Raw genomic sequence first — 27021 nt, 5'->3', positions numbered from 1 at the left:
TGTATTGGAGAATTTAAGGGGTGCTACAACGTGAGAGAGAGAAGAAATGCGGCATGTTAGCAAATGCATTCTCTCATCGGCTTGTCACCGGACAAGGGGAACGAAATGTTGCACATATGGCAAAGCTGGTGACACTACAATCTGTCTGCCTGTAATACGCAATTTGCTCGCATTTGTAGACTGCGCTCTTACGTAAAGTTACAACTGCCTGGCATATCAAATGAAATCTTTATTAATAATAAGGACTTATTACTATTCTGTCAAGGAAAAGTCGCACCGCGTCCTTGAAGAACTATTGTGCCCCTTTTACTGGTTATAGTGTACCTATTGATCAAGCAGGCCTATAACCGTTAGGAACTTTAGTGTGTTTCCTACTTCCAAATCTTTCAGTTTTGCATCTGGTATTAAGTGTTCTCCCAGATGCTTCGACCTACTTTGTACGAGTGCCGGACACTGTCCCAGGACGTGTATAGAGGTTTCGTCCTCCTCCTCACAAAACCTGCAGACAGTGTCCTAGCTTCCCTAGGTGATAGTTCAGCCGACAATTGCCAGTGAGAATTCCCACTGTGATTCGGAGGTTCTTTTTGGTGCGGTTTAAGCAATCCTTTGTGCGTATGGGTTCGTATCCCCCAATAAGCACCCTGGACTGCTCCATCCCTGGTAGGCCCGCCCAGCATAGTTCCCTCAACCGTTCCTCTTCATTTCTTAGATTCATAGCCATGAAACCGTTTCCGATTCTACAGAAGGGTTCTGGCCCGTGTAAAGGCGTCCCTGCTCCCTTCTTGACTAGTTCGTCCACTGCCTCGTTGCCTTCCAACCCAGCGTGGCCTAGAACTCAAAGTATCCAGACCTTGTTGGACGAGCCGAGTGTATTCAGTCTCTCAAGGTATTCCCATAGCAGTTTAGAGTTCACCTGGTTGGACCTAAGTGCCTTGATCGCTGCTTGACTATCGGTGAGAATAGCTATGTTCTGCCCCCTATAGTTCCTTTGCAGACTAAAGGAGGCACGTTTATCTATGGCGTATATTTCCGCCTGGAATATGCTAGTGTACCTGCTCATTGACTCAAAGTACATTTTCCTTGGACCAATGACACCGGCACCCGCTCCCTCTGCTGTGAGGGATCCGTCAGTGTACCAAGTAATCAGTTGCTGGTTTAAGCCGTATGTCGCAGCCACGTTCTCCCAATTTGCCTTGTTACTCCAACGTGTTTCAAACTTCTTATCGAAGTGAAACGTCGTTGTTATGTTATCCCTTGGTATCAGTAATTCGGAATACCGCCTAGAAAAAATGTCAATCTTCCTTCGATTTAGGAAGCTTCCCGCCTCACTCATACTACCGGCCATCCTGAATATTACCCTCCTTGCTTAATCTGTATGTGCAGATGGAGAGGGATTAATCCCAGAAGGACCTCCAGAGATGCCGTTGGGCATGTTCCCATTGCCCCACTGATACACACGCAAGCCAGCCTATGTAACTCCCTGGCTTGTGTGCTGAGTTGGGTTCTTTCTGTCCAGATTACCGCTTTATAGGTAATCATTGGCCTTACTATTGTAGTATATATCCAAAGTAGTATCTTCGGGCTGCAACCCCATTTTTTTCCTGCTGGGTCTGCAAGTCTTCAGAGCTCTCGTGGCTTTCCGGCAAGTGTTTCTGACATGTGCCTTCCAGAGTAATTTTTGGTCTAGCGTAATTCACAAATCTTTGATCTCTGTTTCTCGTTTCACCTCCATAACATGTAATGTTATGGCTCTCAGGTGATCAACCTTACGCCTCCTAGTGAATGATACTATGGTGGTTTTGGCTGGGTTGATCCGCAGTCCCACCTTCCTGCACCAGGCACTAGTAACCCCTAGTCCAGTTTGGATAGGCATAGGGTATCTTCATATTTATCCCTACAAATTAAAACAATGTCGTCCGCGTAACCCTGGACTTGCATTCCAGTATTTGTTAACACGTCCAGGAGTTCATCCACTAACATACTCCACATCAGCGGCGATAGTACCCCACCCTGTGGACAGCCTTGAGTGGTGTTCATGATAATTGAATCAGTCAATACCTCTATTTGCTTGCTTTCTAGCATTTTGCCCATCCAGAATACCAGAGTGTTTCCGACTCCTTTGCGGCTCAGGACATCTTGTATCTCTGTGTGCGATGTGTTGTCGAATGCTCCTTCGACATCCAAAAACGCGCGCAGTGCAATTTCTTTTGTTTCTATGGCATCCCGTAGTACCTCTGTCAGCTGATACAGAGCAGTTTCAGTTAACCGTCCTGCCTAGGGGATTACGCTTTAGAACGTTAGTTCTAATATAGTTGTCTATGACCTTCTCCACTGTTTTAAGCACGAACGATGTTAGGCAAATTGGCCTGAAAGTTTTAGGGTGAAAAGTATCCTTTTTACCCACTTTCGGAATAAAGATCACTTTTGCCCGTCTCCATGCCCTTGGTATGTACAGCTGTGCTATGATCCCCCTTACCACCCTCAGAAGAGACTTTAAGATAATTCTTAGGTCGCTCTCGGGATAAGTGCTGGGAAAATGCCATCTACTCCGGGAGATTTCAGTGGTTTAAAAGTTCCCACTGCCCATCTTGGCCTAGCTTCTGAGCATAACTCTTTTGCTAGTTTCCAGCTCTCCTTCCTTCCCCTTCTATTTGTTGTTGGCGTGTCAGGCAGAATGTTGTCGCATCCCACCGTGGGGTACAACCCCGGGAAATGAGTCCTAAGAAGCAGGTGTACCCTGTCCTCCCCCTTTCTTTTATTTTTTATATTTTACATAAGACAAGAAAACTTCTCAGAAATTATACAAGCGATAAATCTGAAGCAAATCAATTTTATGTATGGATGTAGTCTACGCACTAAAACGCCAAGGACGCACCCTCTACCGTTTCGGTGGTTAAGCGAATACAATACCGAACAATATTGTTGAAGAGAATTGCAAATAAAGTCAATAAAAATGTATTACTATATTTCCGAATTATGTGGAGATTATACTTGGAGAATAGAATATAGGTCATCACATTGAAAAGTTTGAATGAATTCGTTAATTTACTGTACTGACATACTAGACTTATATGCACAATTACCAATTAGCTATGGTCCTGTAACGGAATATTCTCACATATAAAATTCTCAAAATCTTCCATATCTGTTGGGACCAACTTTTGCTTTCCAACTTGTTTTATTATAAAAGGCAAAGTCAAATAATATCACTCAATCGACAAAAACGCCTTTAGTTAATTCATCTTTGGCTACCAAGATACAATATAAGGTTGAATCTTGAGTCCTTTTTTTCACCTCGACATCATCAAACACAAATTAAGTTTGTGTTTCTTTCGCCATAAATTAAGTTTATGTGCTAGATTCCTTTCTTACGATAGTAGCTCAGGTACGGCTTGAGGTTAAGCATTAAACATCTGCTAGCGCTATTGTGGTCAGCAAATATTACAAGAAAATTCGGTCGATCCACAGTGCCTACATAACGAACCCGGGGTGGGTTGCACACCAGTAGACATACTTCCAAAGATCTCGATAAATACTCTGGAATCGATAAATATAATACTTTGGAATCATTTCAACTGATGTGTAATTGTTTCCTACTTTCCTAACGTCACCATGGTTATAGTGATTTATATGAGAAAGGTCGACAATCTCCAAGAAATTAATAATTTATTACTATCAAATACGTACTCCATTGATCGGACTCAAGGAATACTAAAGACTTTTTGCAAGCTAATCTGTCTATTCGATATTTAGTTCATTCCCAGGAAGCTCCAAAGGAAAGTAAAAAGGGATGAAGTTATATATCTTCCTTCCGAATCTGCTCAAAACCCTAATGCTACTCGTACTTTTATTTGATAAAAACGGTCGAAAAAAATTAATACTCCTTTTTTCTCCGTTCAAGTGAAATTAGCCCTACTCCAGGTTTTTCACCAAATTAAAGGGAATGTACTGCAGGAAATATCTCTGTTAGAAAAGTTTCACCTTTTCCCTATTTCACCGATAATTAAAACAATAATAAAGTGTATTTTAGTGAATGTAGGCACAGCACTCCATTACCAAGTTGATTACTTGTAATTGCCACGTTATTCACTCCTCGATTGCTCCCTCAAATTAGAGGACCAGATATCGTAGTATAACGATCGAAACCAAAATACAATTCTAGTAACTATTTAACAAAAAAAGAAATGTTCAAAAACCATTAGAAAATAATTTGCGAATTTCTGAGCAATCTTCCAGGCGGGGAATCTGCTTTCCAACCTTTATAGCCGCAGAAGATAAAGTCCATGACTTACGGTCCCCGAAGCTTCCAACAGGCAAAGTAGTAACCACCTTATACGCATGACCCTGTAAGGGTACTTTCGAAAATATCCTCCTTACAATTTTGACGAAAGCTTTTATCTAGGGGTTTATAAATGTCAGGGGAAACTCCATTTGAACCGGTTCAAATTACCACCAACACTTGATCTACTCTAAAGGGATGTGAATACTCTCGCATGAAGTTTCCCTTATCTACACTTAGGAAAGCTCTGAAATATTTAGTTCGAATGGAGTTCGCTTAGAGAAATTTCGAAAATTTTTATCACCTTATCTGGGTCATGTATGTATTTACAAGCGTTGAGCAGACAGTCGTCTTAGTACAGTTGTAAGGGAATGTACGACTGCGCTTCCAAGAAACTTAAAGGATAACTATTCACGTGTTAACCTAGTCGTGGCTATCTGAGTGCAATTATGAATGTATATTCCCATTTGAAACCACTAGATTTTTAAATATAATATTTGCATTGAAGTAATATGAAAACAATAAGCCAAATTTATTTTCTAAATGTATTGTATATATTATAATATCTACAAATTTAATCAAAACAAATGATTTGTCAATGGCTCGAGATATTGGCAATACTCGTAATGTAGCAACAATTTTCTAAACGAAGCGAAAGTTGGAGACATTATCGGTACTGCTGTCAGTTAAAATTTAGGGTTATAGAACCATACGTGTACATACGACTACATAGCTTTGAGGACTATCTCACAATGCTGTTTGTCTAGGCTTCCCAAGGCCTTATATGCCTCCTCCTTAATTCGTAACTGCCTTGTGAACAAATTCGAATGATAATTTGGAAATTAAAAATGGAAGTATCTATTTAGAAATAATAGTTATGTTAGTAGTTAGTGCTGGAGAGTCCTAACTAATGGAATTGACCAAATTTTCATCAATCAATGGCCATGCACTTCTTCTGTTCCCTTTTTTGTGTTGGATATCCACAGATCCTTAGATTTCAATGCGACCAAACATCAGTTTCATTATCATTACTCCCAATGCTGTGCAAATGATAAACCTACAGCAGCGGGAGAGCACGAATACGAACACAAACAGCCAAGTCGACCAAGATTTGAACCTGGCGTAACCAGATTGAGAGGTTGAGAAGCAGCCATCTCGCCAACCGCACCCATTAATATATCAGTATCTTTTTATATCATAGCTGCACCACTTTACGATCTATCCAATTACCGCGCCAAAGCTGACTGTTTTTATGAGCCTATCTAGCATCCCACTCTCTTGCTTGGGATAAAATAGAGTTCGGAAGAACTCTATATTAAGTAGGTGTTCTAGAGGCTACAGAAACTACTCTTCTTATTTTTCTGTAGCCTTTATCCAGCTCACAAGCGAGGTCAGCTCATCGTGATCAGTTGCGGCATTTTACTTGATTAAAGGCTTGATCTGGATGTAGCCGCGATGCTTTTCGATCCCCATCCAGTGTATTAAGCCACCATTGTTTCGGTTCGCCTTTTAGTCGTTTATTGTTGACTTTCATGTTCAGACCAATTTTGGCGAGTGAATTTTCGTTATCATGAATTACATGACTATAACATCTTCGTCTCCATTATCACAAGACGCCATTCATTGTCTTTTATAGTCGACCAACTCTCAAAACCATGGAGATACGTGACCGTTGATACGTCAATCACATAGAATACTAGTTGTGGTAAGAGACTTCATCCAGGTTGCGCTAATGCGTGAGGCAATTTCTTAACACAGTTAGCCATCGGCTGATAGCATTGACCAGAGATATTTAAATCGCTCAGTCTTGGGCAGGTCACTGTCGCTGACCGCGATTGTGGGGCGATCGGTCGAAAAAAAAAATCTGTTTTAGTCCGATTCAATCTGAAACTGTGTTGCATGAGGTGATCATCCCATTTCCATTTCCCATTGAGCAAGTTGCTCGAGATCATTTTTGCCATTAGACGCTAAGAAAACGTCATCTGCATAAGGAAGTGTATAAGACGCTGGAGGCTTCGTGTGACTGTGCCCATAACAAGAACAAAGCGGAGCGGTGAGAGGGCGCTTCCTTGATGAATACCAACAGATGCACGAAGTGGTTTTGATACACCCGCCGCACTTCGAACTTTACTTTTCAGATGGTGGTAGAGCGTTTGAACCCAGCGCATGAGTTCCTCTGGCAATAGGTGTTGTCGTAGAGCATATCAGATGAGCTCGTTTGACACGTGATCAATTTCTTTCTCCAGAACCACAAATGAAATATAAAACAAGTCAGGAAACCGGAAGCTAGACGCTTCAGGTAGGAAAGGTTTTGTGTATTTCTTTTATAAAGAGATTTGAGTGTGCATTTGTCCCATTGGCATGTAGCACATAAACCATACATATATTATGTGAAAATATCCACTTTCAAGTGATATTGACATTCATAGTCTTGAATTTGCAGAGAAGCGACAGTTTTGACCTAGTATAACTTTGTTAGTAATGGTGTGATTTTCACCAAATTTGGTAGGATCATGACCCACCCACCCCTGCCTACATTGCTGCAAAATTTTGTGATTCTTGGGTGAACTTAAGGGGGGTTTTCCTGTCAATTACTAAAAATTATAGTAATATACTATTACTAACTTTATTTGAACAGGTATCGGTATGGAGGGTATTTCGGAGCCTAGGCACCATATAGTGGCAGCCCCCTGTTTTTTTCCAGATTTTTCGGCTGGGTAGTTCCTGAGAATGGGTTCGTTAAAAAAATGACCACTTTCAACCCCCCGCACTCCCCACCTTTTCAACAAAAGTCAAAACTAAGACCGGCTTCGAAAAGTCCTAACCAAGACCTTTAATTTGATACCCCACATGACTATATTTGATGAAAAAAAAATGTACACCCCCCTTTTGCATGTATGGGGATCACCCCTTAAATTCATCGTAAAAGGATGTAGCTCACTATATGCGTGGGCGTTCACAGTTCCTACCTTTCTACCAAATTTGGTGTCAATCGCTGTAACCGTCTCCGAGAAAAATGCGTGTGACGGACAGACAGACAGACACACGGACAGACAGACAGACAGTAAACCGATTTTAATAAGGTTTTGTTTTACAAACAAAACCTTAAAAAGCGATAATTCTCACATTAGAAAACGCGGCGAGTATTGCGCGTCAGTAGTTCCGCAGTTCTTGACAAAGCCCGCTTGATTTAAACTTATTTGAACGATGTCGTAAATACGATTGCGTTCAAAAGTCTTCATGGTAGGGGGCAGCAACCGGATTGAACGGTAATTTGGACATTCCAATATTGAAGCTGTGGTACTTTTTTGTTAGTCAGATAGTCTTCTACCATCCTCAATAACCCAATTGAAGATCCCACTGAGCCAAAGCGTTATGTGTTGGGTGTTCGGTTTCCAGAGCTAAGTCGTGCTAACAGTTGCGTCTCTATGGGTTTTATGTGAGTACTTATCCGGTGGAATTTATCCCATGGTCTTCTTAAGACACGGACTGGTTTTGTGACCACAAACAAAGCCTTGCTGAGACAAGCACAACGATACCAATCTATACTGAGCGCGCAGCCCAATTTATTCATACCGGTGGATGCAAGATCTACCTAAATCCCCACTAAACTTTGGAGTACAGCACCCGTGTTGAACTGCAATACCATGTATGAGGCCCGAAGATATCTTGTTCGCTTGAATGTAACGAACAACCCGCATGAAGCTCCCGCAAGGGGAGCGAACCGCAAACAACAGAGCTGAATTCACATCCTCCAGGATTTCTCGTCAAACAAGTAAATTTAGGTGCTATCCCGGTTCCCATTGTGCCAGTATACCCCTGATAAGATTTCGTGACCGAAGCCACTTCAGATGAACAGCCGTGCAGACTCAGGTCTGATCGCCCTGGTTAAGCCATGAAGCATTCGCCTACTGCTCCATGGCCAAAGTGAATATTGCGTTTCTCGGTGTCACCATGAGGAGGTTCTCTACAGCCAATTGGTTTTGGTTTGACCGACAGGGTCGCTGCTCCGTCTTCCTCTCCGCCACCTTGAACACCAGTCATGTTGACAGGTGGAATTGGTACAAATGTTGATAATGCTTGTGAAAATGAAGGATGATCAAATTCTTCCTCAGAAATCTATCCGTCCCGGCGCAGCGGGCGGCGAACAAAGTACCGTTCTTGTCATTAACGCAACAGAAGTATTCGATATCCTGTGTGAGTTGCTGTCGGCTTTTGATAAGTCGATACGAATCTCTCTCGCCACCCCGAATATCCAGTTTATCGTAAAGACCCTTGTAATGGACCTCTCTGATAATAGCAATTGCTTTCTTTGTTTTCCGGTTGGTATTCTTGTAAATTTGCCAAACAGTCAGCATTTTATTGTGGAGAAACTGGTGGTAGAGTCGTTTTTTTACAAACCACTTTTTAGATATCGTTATTCCAAGGCCAGGTATCTGGGTTAATACACCGCCCATCTGCTTTGGTGACCCCGAGGGTGGTATTGGCCGCTTTGTGGATCATGCCTTTAACTTGGTTCCCCGATTTTTCCACATTCGTTGTTGAGGTGCGATGGTCTCATATGGAACTTTTTTGCAGTCAGTGACTGCGGTAAAATGTATTCATCTTATGAGAATCTAGTCGATTTGCGATTTACTGTTTCCACTATAAAATGAAGGAAGGAAGGAAAAAGGAAGAAGACACAATCGTTTGATGTACCATGTATTTACAATCATGTACAAGGTTATGTATGTCCGGAAAATTGACAATACGCTCACCACCTACATTCCGTGCTCCCCATGGGACCTATTGACATCTGTCTTTTTATTCACATGACCTTCATGGTCGGCTGCAATGATGATATAGTCATCGGCAGGCACGCTACAAATCTTTGAATCGAGAAGTTATATCACACGAACTTATTTCGAGAAAAGACCGTTAACTATACGACTATACTCAGCATTAAAGAATTGATCTTTCTCTCAGTTCTTGGCCCGTTCAAGTTATTTAGATTAGATCCGCTATTTCCCTCAATTGAAAAATCGATCTGGGAGCTACATGGGGGCTACAGTAGGGCGGCTCAACACAACAAAAGAGTTCTTCTGGCAATATGTGTGGCGTATATCAGAAACTGAACAAGATTTTTGACAAAGCCAGCTTGGTGAGCGGCAACAATTCAGTAATTTCGTGAACCAAGATGACCGAAAGCAAATACAAACGGTTTGAGACAAGTCTAATTTATGTCGGGAAAACGCGGCCTGAGAATTATTTTTTCGGCTGCATCTACTTGATCTATTGATTTTATATTTAATTTTTCTGCTTTCTATAACGGCAACCGTGTAAGTAATCAAAGGAAAAAGAACTACTCTAGTGTGCTACCACGAACGATTGTACATATATATTACATAATAATAGGAAGTTGAAGAAAACGGAGCCCGCTTGTTAGCAAATACTTCCAAATAGCTGACAAAAGGGACGACGATGAATTGACTTAGCTCTCAAAAGCTGCGTGAGATTAACCTGATCCGCAAGAAATCACCACGCAATTATCAGGATGGTGGACCATGGTCAGAAGCAAACTATTTGGAGGTCCTTTGAACTTTTGAACCTGGACCTTGGAAACTACATCTGATCTGATTTTGTGGAAAACTAAGCCTTATTAAAATCAGGCGCACTTTTCTCAGAAACGGTTTGCTTATTGACACGAAACTTGATGGTAAGGTTAAACGCGCGTATGCAGTGAATTAGATTGTTCCACGTTAAACGGAAGGCGAGGCGGTTCCCACACACTTTTCGAATCAGTTCCTAATTTTATTATAGTTATAAAGAGAAGGAGTTTAGGGACCAGAAAAGGTCAATTATTTCATGGACCCATTCTCACAAATTTAGACAGTATCCGGAAGGCTCAGTAGTTAAAGCGCTATGTTATCATCGTGAAACATGGCAAAAAGGAATCTTTAAGTTTTTGGGATAGCCCTCTTCCCGCGGTTAACGTTGATCAACTCGGATTGTCATTTGGTCATCGCACATTGCAAGATAAGTGCGACTGGCTTGAAAAACGGCATTGAAACGGAAAGTTCTGGATAAGGTGATAATTTCTTCAACATCTATGCGAGATGTTCTTGCTATTTATCCGTAGCTGCTTACCTATCGGCAAGCAAGTTCCCATTACTAGATTATTACTAAGAGGAGAAAAATGTTCGTTATCATGACCTTATTAGTGTTAGCTTTCAATTGGTTTATACAAATTTCTATTACCAAGCTAGTTTATTTTATTCGTTTATCAAAGGCCGATTAGGCAACATCAATCACATTGTGCTCCTCACGTTTCAGAATATTATTGGTACCAATTTGTCAGTCGTTTTCACCGAAAAGACCAGCTTTTCTCGCAGACCTTTATATGAACGTTTCCTTTAAATGATTACGTCAAATCAGCCAAAGGTATCTCTTTAGTTTCGATCGTATCTTCGTATCGATGACGCCAAGGCTTTTGACCCCGCACACCTGGCTACTCGAATTCCTTCGAATCGTATGGATCTAAAACTATGATATTTCTAGTGATAGTCTTAAAAAGGTAACATATCACCTTATCTATGCATTAATCTGAGGATACTAACACCTCAGAGCCCATCCGTATAAGGAGGAGCATCTTACAGCGTTTTGGATGGCAATGAACGCAAGGGGGCATGGTTTTGCAATCAAATATGGTTTATGTGCTAAGTGCGAGCTAACACACTTGATGTACTTAGATGACATCAGACTGGATACTGGTACTAACTACCACCTTAGGAGTCTGTTACGAATAATAGATAGGTTTAGCCGTGATATTCGCATGGAGTTTGGATTAGATAAATGTTGAATCCGATGGATTCGCAAAGATCATCACGAGCCGCATGCGGGACATAGCATTGACAACCTCCGCATCGAAGCTACGACCAAGACAGAGTTTCACAAGTACCTATTAATTCTACAAGGAATCCATGCTTGGGTTGGCGATCTAATGAATAATCCCCTGTCCGAATTCCTGTGACGGATGAAGCTTGAGTTGGTGGTCTAAAGCTGAATGAAGTTGGTGCTGAAATCGGGCCTCTCGCACTAAAGTTGTTCGCCATCCCTTCATTGGTGTATGCAGTCATTTGTCGGTTTGCCTTTGTTGAGTAGACGGCTGAAGAGCTCAGGATGGCGTGGTCGCCAGTTAATCTTTTAAAAAGCTGATAATAAAAGAGCGGGTGGAGGACGACCAGCGCAGAATATGTGATTCGGCGCTAGATACGTTGGACCATCTCATTACACCCACAGACATAATGCTGTATGAAAGGTGATTCATCAAATATTTGCATAAAAGATGGGTTGATCATGGGAATATGTACGGTTTACCGATTTGAACCGCAGGCAGTACTTGATAGTTCTGCTCACCGGCAAACTCTAAAGGATCGCCAAATTCCATGAAACAAGCCTGACGCGCTGTTAGTTGACAGGATGGGCCGCTCTGTATATATTATTCATCATCAACGGCGCACCAACCGGTATCCGGTCTAGGCCTGCCTCAGTAAGGAATTCCAGGCACCCCGGTTTTGCGTCGAAGTCCACCAATTCGATATCTCTAAAACCTGTTTGGTGTCCTGACCTACGCCATCGTTCCATCTCAAGCAGGATTTGTCTCGCCCTTTTTTCCTACCATAGACCCTTATAGACATTCCGGGCTGTATCATTGCTATCCATACGGATTAAGTGACCCGCCCACCGCAACCTATTGTGCCGTATTTCATCTACAACCAGACGGTCGTAGTATCCCTCATAGATTCTGTCGTTATGTAGGCTACTGAATCGTAAATCCTTATGTAGCGGACCAAAAAATTCCTCAGAGAATTCTGCCTTCGAACGTGGCTAAGAGTTCATATTTTTTTGCTAAGAGCCCATGTCTTCAGGGGATACACAAATATTGGCAAAATCAAAGCCTTGGCCGTTTGGTGAGGTGTTTAGAGCGAAACAGTTTTTGCAAGCTAAAAAAGGTTCTGTTGGCTGCCAACATCCGTGCAGGGATTTCATCGTCTCAAAGTTGAAGTCTCCTATCTTTTTTGTTTTCGTTTGGCCAGTGGGATTCGATGTTGTTCGTTCTCTGGTTTTTTGTGCAGACGTCTATGCTATTATACGGCGTGATTTGCTGATTTGCCTGTAGTGAAGCCTCTTTGGTATGGGCCAATGATGTTCTGGGCATATGGGGCTATCCGGCCCCCCAAGATAGCGGCCCGGGAAATCGAAGAAATGTGGCATCTGGAGAAAATGTTTGTAGTTCCCCCCAATATTTTCAGCTACAGGTATTGTACCTAAATCCCTCACGGCTTCCATTGATGTCCTGAGACTCTGACACAGTCAGATTCTGAGACAGTGACAAATACACCATTCTTCATGCCTGTTCGATGTTGCGGGAAGTTTTCAACGAATTCTTCCACTAACCTATCACCGGCTACCAAGGGCAGTACCGTTTATCCTTGAAGTAGGTAGGATTGTCTGACCCTAAGTGCTTGGCATTTAGTGTTAGTGTTAGTGATCCTGCTTTTGCCAAAATTGTGACAACTCGGAAAAAACAAAAGAAATAAAAAAAACAAAATGAAAATACAAAACCAAACAAAGTAGAAATTAGTGTCCATGTTTTTTTTACTAGTAGCCAGCACTAGTACCTAATTAGGTACTAGCACTGAAGAAAGAGGCACGTGGTCTCCGAAACGATCGTATGCGGGGAAAAAATAAAAATATTTACAGGATAAGGAAAAAACCTAGTTCTCATTTTTCAACTTAAAACCAAACAAATTATCATTCCCCTCCAGAGCTCTTTAAGCCAAGGCTCCTATGCATACAACTCATTATATAACAGAAGAAAAGAAATAGCCAGAGCAAGTCGATTGTTTCATAAAACCCTTTAGAGTCAACTGAAATAGGAATAATAAAGCAAAAGCTACTCCAACTGACTTTCCGCTGTGCCCACCCTAACATAATACATTGCCGTTGTATAAGAAGTGATGCCAAAAAAAAAGTATTTTCCGGTGGGCTCTCCGGTGCAGAAGATAGTTTTCAAATTAACGAATGACAGCCGGGTGGGAAAATGAATCGTATTGAGTTTTGATGTGCAGACTGTCTATTTACACGCGACGAGCAAAAGCAATAGGCAAGCAAACTTTTTTAAAAAATCCAGAAGGCAACCTTCACACCTACTGCTGATCTCGATGTTGCCAATCGAGTCAGAGTTGAAAAGCAATTGACCTGATGGCAGGCTCTGTGCTCAAACATTGTGCAACCTATGACGACACAGTTGGAGTTTTAGAAACCCACATACTCTCACCGTTTCTTTGACAACCGATCCTCATGAAACAGGCACAATCACTATCAGCGGCAGTGATCTGCCCAGAACTGAGCGATTAAAATACTTCGGGTCAACGCTATCAGCGAATGGAGAACTGCGTTATGAAATTGCTTCACGCATTAAGACAACCTGGATTAAGTGGCGTTCCACAACTGGTGTTCTTTGTGATCGACGTATCAACGAACGCCTTAAATCTAAAATTTACAGCAATTTCGTCCGTCTTGTCGCTCTCTATTGTTCTGAGTGTTGGCCAATTGTAAAGGACCATGAACGGTGTCTTGCGGTAATGGAGACGAAGATGTTGCGTTGGACTAGTGGCGTCACACATTTTGATCACATGCGAAATGGGGATATTCGCGATCGATATGGCGTTGCACCGATTGTGGAAAAATTGCGAGAGAGGCGTCTTCGATGGTATAGTCACGCAATTTGTGCTAACGAGAATTCACTTACCAAGATTGGTCTGAACATCGAAGTCGATGGTAAACGATCAAAAGGCAGGTCGAAACAACGGTGGCTTGATACGCTGGATGGGGATTTAAAAGCCTCAAGATTGCACCTCGATCAGGCATTCGATAGAGACAAATGGCGAAACCGATTACTACGAGTCAACCCCGCTTGTGAACGGGAGAAAGGCTGAAGAAAAAGAAGGAGAGGATAGACTGCGTTTCGTGATCACACGTTAGAGCAAGATGTTGTTATCGCAATATCACTTTTGGAATGCGTTCAGTTGATCATAGAAAGCCTACTTCTTCTCTGCTTCGGAGATCCCTGTTGGAGCGCAACAACTACAGAATTGAGATGTTACTGATTCTGGACCAAAACCTCGCAGTTGACATTCCCTCTAAAACCGTTTCGCAGGACATAGATACGATAAGCAGGTTAGCTAGAATGCAATGGCACAGTGTGCAAGAAAGGGATAAGTGCTCATTTGAGCCCCTCCATTTTACCTCATTCAACCATAGAATCTCCAGCCTGCAATGCTAATTTTCTTGCTGAAATTGGAACAAATTAGGTTTCTGAGAATCCCCGATATCGTCTTCGAGAAACGTCTACGCATTCCAAAATCCAATCAGAGGTCATAATATAGGTCGTAGATTAGTTTCATTCTGAATCATGGTAGCCGTTTCCAAAGCAGGTTAGGAACCCACAAATCTCCATCCATTTTGGTTACCTTTTACGACAAGCAGGGAATATTTGGAGTAAATTCTAAATCTCTAGATTGCGAAGGAGTTAATACCTTAATGGGACACCGACTTCCCGTCTTAACAATAAATTCAATTAATCCGGATGGGGTTGCCTCTACTTATTCTCTCTTCCCTCTCTCTCACCTGGGCTTGGAACCGTCTATGGCGTCTGATAACACGAAGAAGTCACAGGTTAGATTTTTTTGCAATTTGGTTTGAAATGTCAACTCAAGTTTAATTTTAATTGCATTGAATGGTATGAGGTTCCTTCTAATGAACATAACAATGAAATTTTATACTTTCGTGGTTTTATATCCCGACCTTCAGCTGTCCCTCATTACCTCAAGCCATACAAGGTACGTTTCGAATTTCAAAGCACCATCAGCGAATCAATGAGTTCACACATATAACCTTGAACCTGAATCGATTTTTTGACTTTCACCTCACTCACTTTCGGATATAATGGTAATAAAATACCCAGAAGCATACTCTTAGCCCCACGCCCAATTCCTGCACATAAAAAACAATACACCAACATTTTTCCTCTATTTTCATTATTTCAGCTCATAGCATCGTTTTCAGTTGTTCCTGGATCAAATAGCCTAAACGATTTTCTTCATGTATCCTTGACTTTCTCTTTTCCAGCCGCGCCACAAGAAAAAAGCAAGCAAAAGAAATATTTATGCCAACGAAACAAAAATGTTGATGATATTTTATGCCAACAGATGGTTTGACTCAATGACGTCCTGACTAATGGAGCATTCGCTTGTTTTCGGTTGAAAATATACACATTGTGTCAGTATAGCGAGTTCGCAGGAAACCACGAGTAGGAAGCATGAGAATGGGAAAGAGGATGAGCGGGGAACATGTCTGTTAGCTTCCTTTATCCTTTTTATCGTGTATTTTGAACCCTTGAAATGATGGAAATATATACATTTGCTTTGCCCCATGTCTGGTTTAAGAGATATGTCTTTCTCAAATAACTAATTCAGGTGGAATGTTGGTGTGTTCTCCATGTTTTCAAATCAAAGATATTTTACAGACGACCTTTTCAATGTTACGAATGGAGTACACAAATTCTGAGGTCCAAGTAGAAGTAATAAAGATACAAATGCATTACTACTTTGCAGATATTAGGTTGTTGCACATGAAATGGCCGATTTGGCAATCAAGTGAAGTTAGATGCGATGTTGCTGTATCAAACTATCACCAGTTGGTGCTGTTGGTGTCAGATAATGAAGTATAAATACTCCTACCTTTAATCAAGAAGTCATTTCAGTTTAGACCATCGTTGGTATAACAGGGAATAGAAAGGAAACAAGTCGGAATACCGGAAGCTCGTACTTCGGGCATAAAGGTTTTGTGTTCATCTTATCTAAGAAATTTCAATTAACATTTTTCTATCCGTATACGGCTACAAAACTACGAGACATACGTACATATTACAGCCGTAGATGTTACGTTCACCTTAAACAAACAAACTGCCTATTTTCGAATACTGTACACATATAGGCACGTATATAGATTGATCGTACCCATATTTCCGATTTACTTCTTATATCTATCTGAATTAGGCACTACCCGCAAATTCCATTAGCACGCATATACTATTATATATACCTACATACACACATGTCCCGTTGGAATAATTGATATTCATATACAAATGATTAAAAAACTAAAACAAAATAATTCTTTTCCAACCAATTCATACGAACTTACTTCGTTGTGGTATTGACGAATTGATATGTGATGATAACGTCATGCAGGTTGTAGAGTGCACGAAATTGACAAAAAATTGTACAGTTTTACCCCCTATAACTTTGTTAATAATAGTTTGATTTTCTTGAAACTTCACCAAATTGTGCATTATGTTCTTCATTATACGCGTGCCAAATTTTGTACTTCTGGGATGAACATAACGGGGGTGCCGGGTAAATTTCTAAAATGTGGAAATATACTATTATTAACTTTATTTGTACAGATATCGGAACCGGATATATTTTGAGGCCTAGATTTCGTAGAGATGCACTACTGCGATTTTTTTCAGATATTTTGGTTGGATAGGTTCTGAGAACGAGACCTGTTACACTTTTTGATGGTCATATTTTGAGCCCTCACTCCCCTATGTTTCACCCAGTATCAAATATTGAACCAGTTTCGAAAAGTACTAATTGAGACCTTTCATTTCATATCCCACATGGCTACATTCTGTAAAAAAAATGTTGCACCCTCCTTTCACATGTATGGGGAGCCCCCCCTTAAACTTAACACAAAATGGCGTCAGTGGCTGTATGTAAAGGAAACGGCAGATCACATACTCCTACCAATTTTCGTGACGATCGAATAAATCGGCTGTGACAGACAGGCAGACAGACAGACAGACGGACAGACAGACATCGAATCGATTCTAATAAGGTTTTGTTTCACACAAAACCTTAAAAAGTGTGGAAAAGAGCCAAGAAAGTATACTTTTTCTGTATGAGTTCAAACTCGGCCATAAAGCAGCCCAGGCGACCAAGAACATTAACAGCGCATTTGGAGCTGATACGGTAAGCAAACAAACCACATGGCGATGGTTCGGAAAATTTGGGTCAGGCGACGTAAACCTTCAAAGTGAGCAGCGTGGACATCCAGGACCATCGATTGACAACGACGAGCTTCGTTTGCTAGTCGAATCCGACATACGTCAGTCAGTGAGAGACATTGCGGAGAAACTGGGCGTACACTATTTGACAGGTCCCGGCACTTGCATAACTTGGAAAGCTGAAAAAGCTCGACAAACAGGTTCTGCATGCCCTTAGGGAGCAAAACATAGCGCTTCGAATGGAAATTTGCAGTTCTTTACTCTCCCGCAACAGAAGCCATCCCTTTTTGCACAGGATAGTGATATGTGATGAAAAGTGAATATTATACGACAATCGTCGCTAATCAGCACAATGGCTAGATGCTGATGAGCCAACGAAGCATATGCCGAAACCAAGCCTCCATCCGAAGAAGGTAATGATGACTGCTGGGTGGTCTACAGCTGGAGTTATCGACTATTCTTTTTTGGCACCTGGAGAAACGATAAATGCACAGAAATACTGTGCCAAACTCGAGCCTGTGCACCAAAAATTGAGGCTTCAACCGCCGAGATTAGTCAACAGAGATGGTGTGATACTCACGACAATGCATGACCTCATGTATCGAAAACAACAGTTTAAAAGTTGAAGGAATTGCTGTATGAGACTCTGTCTCATCCACCATATTCATCGGACCTTTCGCCAACCGATTTTCGCTTTTTAAGTATTTGGATCATTTTTTGGTGAAAAAACAATTTAGGAACGAAGAGGCCATCAAGCCTTTAACGAATTTATCAACACCCGAAAGTTGGACTTCTACGAAACTGGCGTACATGCTCTTGAATCTCACCGGGAAAAGTGTTTTGAATCGACTGACACCTATTTTGATTAATTCAATAAATTTTTGTAAGCTTTACAGTCGTTTCAAATTTTAGTACAAAATCGGCCATTTCATGTGTAGCAACCTAATACTTCAACTTTTTTAATCGAGTACAAATAGTTCTATGAAAACTCGCACCCTAAGAAAAACAGTGAATCAAATTTCAAAAAAGTAAGTTTGAAAAGCGAAACTACGTAGTCTTCACTTCATGGGTAATGAGCTTCATAGTAAATAATAATAATAATAATAATCGTTGGCACAACAATCCATATTGGATCAGGGCCTTGAAGTGTGTTAGAGCACTTCATTCAAGACCGTAACGGTACACTACAGAACACTGTAGGAGGCAATGTGGTCAGCATTACGCTCGCCCGAGATTATTACCCTGATTTGACTCAGGTACTCATTCACAGCTGAGTCGACTGGTATCCGACGTCAAATCACGATACAAATCCCACTGCCGCCAGCGAGATTTGAACCCCGACCTTCCGTATGACAGCCTTGTGCTCTAACCACTCAGCTATCCGGACACATAGTAAATAATAACCAAGTATTTAACATCCTTCTCCCAGCAAATTTATCCATCTTACAAAATATCTTGTTTTCTACTCAGCTTCAACATCTAATGATTCTTTTTTTCCACCATATGCCTTTAATTATGCTCAGTCTTTGATTAAATTTAACGTCAGATCAGAATCAATACCAGATTTATTACGTACAAAATTCTGGGATTTCGGAAAACCTACCGGAAGACAGCATTATATTTTGGAACACTCCTACCTAGGTCCTCGTTTGTATATAATCAATTATCACGGCTACCAGCAAAGAGTCATTGTACCGAATATTGCCTATTTATGTCCAATGATTCGACATGTCTACGCAAAAAGCCTCTATTCATGATTTGTGCCTAAATATATTTCCCAGGCATAATAGATATCGATTTCTCTTGTCCAGTTACGTATGTCTTGACCAGCTACTGGGCAACACAATTAAAATCAAAGCCTCAAGGTCAGACACCCTCCAACGCTATATACCATCCCTACAGGCAATATTCGCTCTACCTCCTAAATAAGTGAGAAACACATTGCGGTAAATGTAAGAATTTTCCTATGGCTGGATACTTTTTTAATCAAATGAGGAAGGATACTAGGTGGAGCGACTAATAAATTTTCAGAGAGGCAGCTTGCTGAGTACTTGACTATTTTATGCCACTTCAATCTATTATTAGTCGCCACTACCTATTATGACTCAACTCGTCTAAAATAGATTGGTATCCTATTCGAAGTGTCATGTACGTAGATACGTACAATATGACAAAATGTAGATGGCTGGAAATACTGTACGCACTTATAGAATGCGAGTTTTAATAAAAGATGAAGCCACCTGCATGTCCTCGCGTTTGGTGATTTGATCCATATGGTATTTTGCTTTCTGTCCTTAACCTCCAAAAAGTTCAGGTTTCCAATAAATCCAATGGTTTTTTCCGCTCTGGAAATCTCAACCTCTACCAAAGAAAGGTCAACGATCTACCAAAGATTTAAGTTTCAACTTTTTGTATTAATTAGAACAGTTTCTGTAATCTAATGTGTTCCTGCGTGGATTGGAAGGACCTCCATTAAAGAACTTCCATGTAGAAGTTTAAATTTCGTGATTTTTCTCTCCGAACAAGAAACAAATCTGAACACGGCAGCTGGGTGTTTCATAGATGACAGGCTTAACGAATACTGCCATGATTGTGTGATACTGCCATTCTATAACGCCTTAGGGTGTCGTGAGTTCTTAATAATAGTAGAACTGCTACTAAGCTCTTCACTAATGTGATCTATATTCCGGCATATACGAAGACAAAACAACAATGAACTTTTCTGGAAACTGACTTGGGAGATTGCGGGGTGGCAAAAAGACCATCCGAGTTAGTCAAAGGCGACTAAGAGGGCAGAGCAAACTACCCTACATTTCGTAGGGGGAGGCTTTAAACACTTCACTTCTCTCGTGTTAATATCAAAGTTTTCACGTATTCTTTAACCCGATGTTTGCATATTGCAGCTAGAAATATCACTTGAAAGCTGAAGCTGAAAATGGAAAAACAATAAAAAGAACCTTTCAAGTGGTATGATCTAGAGGGAAGATCGACGACAGATAGTAACTCAATCACTACCTCAGATTCTTAAGGAGACACCGACATAGATTGTTGAGGTCTAAAGTGACGAAAATTAGAGAAAAGCTCAAAAATTCTTTTGCGGTTTTAAACGGTTCAATTTCGCACAGAACTGAGAACTGAGATTAGATTTGTGATCACCAGTTTGAAGGGGAGGAGGGACTGCGAGTAAATGTATAGGCTTCGCAGTAAAAGTGGCAAAAAATGGGGAAAAGCTGGAAAATTCGCAAATTTTAAAATTCAAACGATTATATCATATTTCGCTTAGAACTGAAAATTAGATGGGAAGGAAATCGGCAAGTTCTAGGGGGCAGGAGGGGCTGGAGGGTGAAATTGATCAATTTGGGGGAAAAGCTACAAAATCTCCTTTAAAGGTTATACATGTTTATATTTCACTTAGTACTCGGAATTAGATGAAAAGGAACTTGGAGAATGGAGGATGGGTTCGGGGTAAATGCAGAGGCAGCGGGGTTGAAGAAACGCTGAAAACCCCTCTTAACGGTAAAAGCGCTTATAAGTACCTTACTGCTGAGAATTAGATGAAAAGAAACCTAACTTGTGATAACCACTTTTGAAGGCAAAGGGGGCTGGAGATAAGTATATAGCAGGTGGGGTGAAAGCGACGAAAATAGGCAAAGCCGTGAAACACCCATTTAAGGTTTTGAACGGTTATATTCGACCAGTACCGAGGATGAGATAAAAGAGAACCCGGCTTATGATTTCCAGGAGGTGAAGGGGGTAAGCGTATTGGAAGTGAGGTGAAAATGACGAGCATCGGGAAAAAACTTGAAAGTATCCTCAAACGTTTATATCTCCAATAGTATTGAGAAATGGATGAATATGGGCCTGGATTGTCATCACCAGTTTAACGGGCCAGGGGGTCTGGATGTCAGTGTATATGTTGCGTGGCATATACGCGCAATTTGTTATTGGCGGATCTGGGGGTATCAGTATCTGGGGGTAAGTGTATAAGCTGTGGGGTGAAAGGGACGATAATGAAGGAAAAGCCGAAAAATCCTATTTAAAGGGGTTTAAACGAGAACTCGCAGATTAATTAATTAAATTAAACCGTTGGCGCAACAATCCGTATTGGATCAGGGCCTTGAAGTGTGTTAGAGCACCTCATGCAAGACCGAAACCTGACACTACAGCATTACAGTACCCTGCAGTAGACAATGTGGTCAGCATTCCGGACGCCCGAGACTATTACAATCATTTGACTCAGGTACTCGACCGGTATCCGAAGTCAAATCACGATACAAATCCCACCTCTACTAGTGAAGCTTGAACCAGGATCATCCGTACGACAGCCTTACGTTCAAACCACTCAGCTATCCGGACACACTCGCTTAAAGCTTAGAATTAAATGAAAGAGAACCTGATTTGCGATCACAAGATCTGAGGGTATCAGCGTCTGGGGTTATGTGTATACGCGGTGGGCTGAAAGTTACACAAATGGGGGAAAGCTAAAAAATCCCTTTTTAACGTTTTATACGCCAATTTCTCATTTAGTACTAACAATTAAATAAAATGGAACCCGATTTGTGATCACAAGATCTCAGGGCATCAGTGTCGCGGGGTAAGTGTATAGGCAGGGGGTCAAAGCGAAGAAAATGGGGGAAAAGCCGAAAAATCCCTTTTACGGTTTTAAGCGCTAATTTCTCGCTAAGTACTTAGAACTAAATGAAAAGGAACTTGATTTGTGACCACGGGATCCGAGGACACCAGCGCCAAGGATAAGTGCATAGGTTGTGGGGTGAAAGTGAGGAAAATGGGGGAAAAGCAGAAAAATCCTTTTCTAATGTTTTGAACGCTAATTTCTCGGTTAGTTCTTAGAATTAAATGAAAAGGAACCTGACTTGTGATCAGGAGATTTGAGGTTATCAGCGCCAGGGGTAAGTGTATAGGCTCTGGGGTGAAACCGAAGAAAATGGTGGAAAGGCTGAAAAATCCCTTTTTAAGGTTTTGAACGCTGATTTCTCGCTTAGTACTTAGAACTAAATGAAAAGGAACCTGATTTGTGATCACGGGTTCTGAGGGTACCAGCGCCAGAGGCGAGTGTATAGGCTGTGGGTTGAAAGTGACGAAAAAGCTGATAGATCCCTTTTTAAGGTTTTAAACGCTAATTGCTCGGTTAGTACTTACAAATAAATGAAAAAGAACGTGATTTGTGATCACGGGTTCTGAGGGTACCAGCGGCAGAGGCAAGTGTATAAGCTGTCAGGTGAAAACAGCGAAAATGGGGAAAAGTTGAAGAATCCCTTTCTAAGGTTTTAAACGCTAATTGCTCGCTTAGTACTTAGAATTAAATGAAAACGAACCTGATTGGTCATCACGAGATCGGAGGGTACCAGCGTCAAGGGTGAGTTATAGACTGTGGGGTGAAAGGAACTAAAAAGAGAGAAAAGCTGAAAAATCCCTTTTTAAGGTTTTAAACGCTAGTTTCTCGCTTAACACTTAGAATTAAATGAAAAGGAACCTCATTTGTTATTGCGGGTACCAGCGCCAAGGGTGAGTGTATAGGCTGTGGGGTGAAAGTGACGAAAATGGGGGAAAAGCTGAAAAACTCCTTTTTAAGGTTTTAAACGCTAATTTCTCCCTTAGTGCTTAGAATTAAATGAGAAGGAACCTGATTTGTGATCACGAGATCTGAGGATATCTGCGCCAGGGGAAAGTGTACAGGCTTCAGGGTGAAGGCGGCGAAAATAGCGGAAAAGCCGAAAAATCCCTTTTTAAGATTTTAAACGCTAATTTCTCGCCCAGTGCTCAGAATTAAATCAAAAGGAACCAGCTTTGTGATCACCAGATCTGGGGGTTCCAGCGTCAAGGGTGAGTGTGTAGGCTGTGGGATGAAAGCAGCGAAAAAGCAGAAATGCTGAAAATCCCTTTTTAAGGTTTTAATCGGTAGTTTCTCGCTTAGTACTTAGAATTAAAAGAAGAGGAACCTGATTTGTGATCACGAGATCTGAGGGTACCAGCTTCTGGATTATGTGTATTGGCTGTGGGGTGAAAGTGACGAAAATGGGGGAAAAGCTCAAAAATCCCTTCCTTAGGTTTTAAACGCTAGTTTCCCGCTTAGTACTTGGAATTGAATGAAAATTAACCTGATTTGTGATCGCGAGATCTGAGGGTATCTGCGTGAGGGGTAAGTATATAAGGTGTGGGGTGATGGTGACGAAAATGGGGGAAAAGCTAAAAAATCACTTTTTAAGGTTTTGTACGCCAACTTCCCGCTTAGTACTTATAATTAAGTGAAAGGGAAGATGGTTTGTGGTTACGAGGTCTGAGGGTACCATCGACTGGGGGTAATTGTATATGGTCTGGGGTGAAGTCGACGAAAATGGGGGAAAAGCTGAAAAATCTCTTTTTGAGGTTTTAAATGCCAATTTCTCCCTTAGTACTTAGAATTAAATGAGAAGGAACCTGGTTTGTGATCGCGTGATCTGAGAGTATCAATGTCTGGAGTAGGTGTAAAGGCTGTGGGGTAAAAGTGACGAAAATGGGGAAAAATCTGAAAAGTCCCTTTTTAAGGTTTTAAGTGCTGTTTTTTCGCTTAGTGCATAGAATTAAGTAAAAAGAAACCAGATTTGTGATCAAGAGCTTCGGGATCGGTATTGTAGACTGAAAGTGACGAGAAATGCGAGAAAGTTGAGAAATCCCCCTTAAATGCTTTAAACGCTAGTGACGAAAATGGAGGAAAAGCTGAAAAACCTGTTTTTAATGTTTCACTTAATACTTGGAACTTAATGTGAGGTGAAAGTGACAGAAATTGTTAAAGAGCCGTAAAATATGTTTTTAGAACTTCATATTCATATTTTACTTAGGATTGAGAATTCGATGATATAAGGCCTGACTCGTGCTCAGCAGCTTAGAGAGCACTTGCTGGAAATTCCTGGAAGTGAAGATGATGAAAATTGTGGAAGTGCTGAGAACTGCTGTCTTAAGAGGGTCATCCCGTGTGAAGGCGGTTTTTTCGCTTTCTTTTGAATTTTTTTTTTAAAAACCCTTTTTTACAACTTTAAATTTTTATATTTCACTTAACATTGGGAGTTTGCTCAAATAGAACCTGTTTTGAGTATGTGTGGTTGCCCTTCACCACTTGGTGGGTTATAGCGGGTCAACCGCACCTACGCGCCATCGTTCGTGGCTTCACTTGCCCTCTACTCTTCTACGTCAAGTGCCTTTGGGGAGAGCCGCCCGTCGATCATTTTAGGAGAGTGGATTCCGCTGCATGGTATCGCTAGCAATGCAATTGTCACACCTTTAATGGGTGACCTAGCCACTGCCACTTCCGTCTTTCTATCACATGGCATACGATTACCAAGTCTGTGTGCCGAACAGGTTGTTCGCAGCGAAGATCTTGACTCCGCGCACTATTCCAAAATGATCCGGAGGATGTTGACGTGGTCAATGTATGAGGATCCGAAGTGGAAGCCAGGCTGCTTTCTGTCTATCAAGCTTTCGAGATGTTCATAGATGCATTCCACAATTACTTTAGTTATTATCTTTACGACGGCTGGGAGCACGCAAATGCCGCCTACACCAATTGTTACACTCAAAAGGTATGCTTTTTTGGAATCTTAACGATCATCAATGTATAGACTGTGGAGTAAAATTGACGAATATTGCGGAAAAGCTGAAAACCCCTTTTTAAGGTTTTGTGTAAAACAAAACCTTATTAAAATCGATTCAATGTCTGTCTGTCTGTCTGTCACACGCATTTTTCTCCAAAACGGCTAAACCGATCGGAACGAAATTCGGTGGACAGATGGGAACTATGAAATCCCACGCATACAGTGAGTGGCATAAATTTAGGTGGAGTTTACAGGGGGGCTCCCCATACATGCAAAGGGGGGATTCAAAAATTTTTTTCACCGGATATATTATAGTTGTGTGGGGTATCAAATGAAAGGTCTCGATTTGTACTTTCCGAAACTGACATTAGTTTTGGCATAAATTGCAAAGTGCGTGAGTAATGAGTCAAAATGTACGCACTTGAAGTGAAACAGGACTCATTTTCGGAAGCTACCCATCCTAAAATCCGGAAAAAATCAGGGTGGTGCGCCTAGATCAAATCTAGGCCTCAAAATATGTCCCATTCCGATATCTGCTCAAATAAACTTACTAATAGTATATTACTACTTTTTAGAAATTTACTGAAAAGCCCTCCTTAAGTTCATTCTAGGACTTCCGAATTTGTACCAGCATAGAGGACAATATTTCGTATAAACATGCAAAATTTCGTAGAAATCTGGCAATTCATGCCAAAGTTATAGCAGTTCAAACTTAGCAATTTCGCGCGAATTTACCGCTTCCAAAGCCATGCAAATCAGACGCTGACGTCATAATTACCCGGAATAATTGACATTCGCGTGAAATATTAAAGTCGCATTTATGAAGAATCTACTTCTCTGCAGCACTTTTTAAGATTTTGTGTAAAACACTTATGTGAAATCTAATCTTCGAAAGATGTCCTATTCCGGTATCTGCCCAAAAAATTTACTAATAGTATATTATCAACTTTTAGAAATTGACTAAAAAACTCCCCTTAAGTTACTCCAAAGTGTACTAAATTTTGCACCGAGGAGCAGTTCAAACTTATCAATTTCGTGCTAATTAACAGCATCCTAAGCCATACAAATAAGATGCTGACGTCATAATTAACGAGAATAATTGAAATTCGAGTAAAATATTAAAATTTCATTCAAGAAGAATTTAATTCTCCCCAGCCCTTTTTAAGGTTTTGTGTGAAACAAAACCTTATTAGAATCGATTCGATGTCTGTCTGTCCGTCTGTCTATCTGTCTGTCTGTCTGTCTGTCTGTCTGTCTGTCATAGCCGATTTATTCGGAAACGGCTGAACCGATTGTCACAAAAATAGGTAGGAGTATGTGATCTGCCGTTCCCTTTACATGCAGCAACTGACGCCATTTTGTATTAAGTTTAAGGGGGGCTCCCCATACATGTGAAAGGAGGGTGCAAAATTTTTTTTCCTAAAATGTGGGCATGTGGGGTATCAAATGAAAGGTCTCAATTAGTTATTTTCGAAACTGGTTCAATATTTGATATTGGGTGAAACATAGGGGAGTGAGGGCTCAAAATATGACCCCCAAAAAGTGTAACAGGTCTCGTTCTCAGAACCTATCCAACCGAAAAATCTGAAAAAATCTCAATAGTGCATCTCTACGAAATCTAGGCCTCAAAATATATCCGGTTCCGATATCTGTACAAATAAAGTTAATAATAGTATATTTCCACATTTTAGAAATTTACCCGGCACCCCCCTTATATTCGTCTCAGAAGTACAAAATTTGGCATGGGTATAAAGAAGAATATAGTGCACAATTTGGTCAAGTTTGAAGAAAATCCAACTATTATTAACAAAGTTATAGGGGGTAAAACTTTACAATTTTTTGTGAATTTCGTGCACTCTGAAACCTGATGACGTCATCATCACATATCAATTCGTCAATACCACAACGAAGTAAGTTCGTATGAATTGAGTGGAAAAGAATTATTTTGTTTTAGTTTTTTAATCATTTGGATATGAATATCAATTATTCCAACGGGACATGTGGGTATGTAGGTATATATAATAGTATATGCGTGCTAA

This window comes from Hermetia illucens, chromosome 2, assembly GCF_905115235.1.
Source record: "Hermetia illucens chromosome 2, iHerIll2.2.curated.20191125, whole genome shotgun sequence".
NCBI lineage: Eukaryota > Metazoa > Arthropoda > Insecta > Diptera > Stratiomyidae > Hermetia > Hermetia illucens.
Note: the sequence above shows the minus strand (reverse complement) of the source record.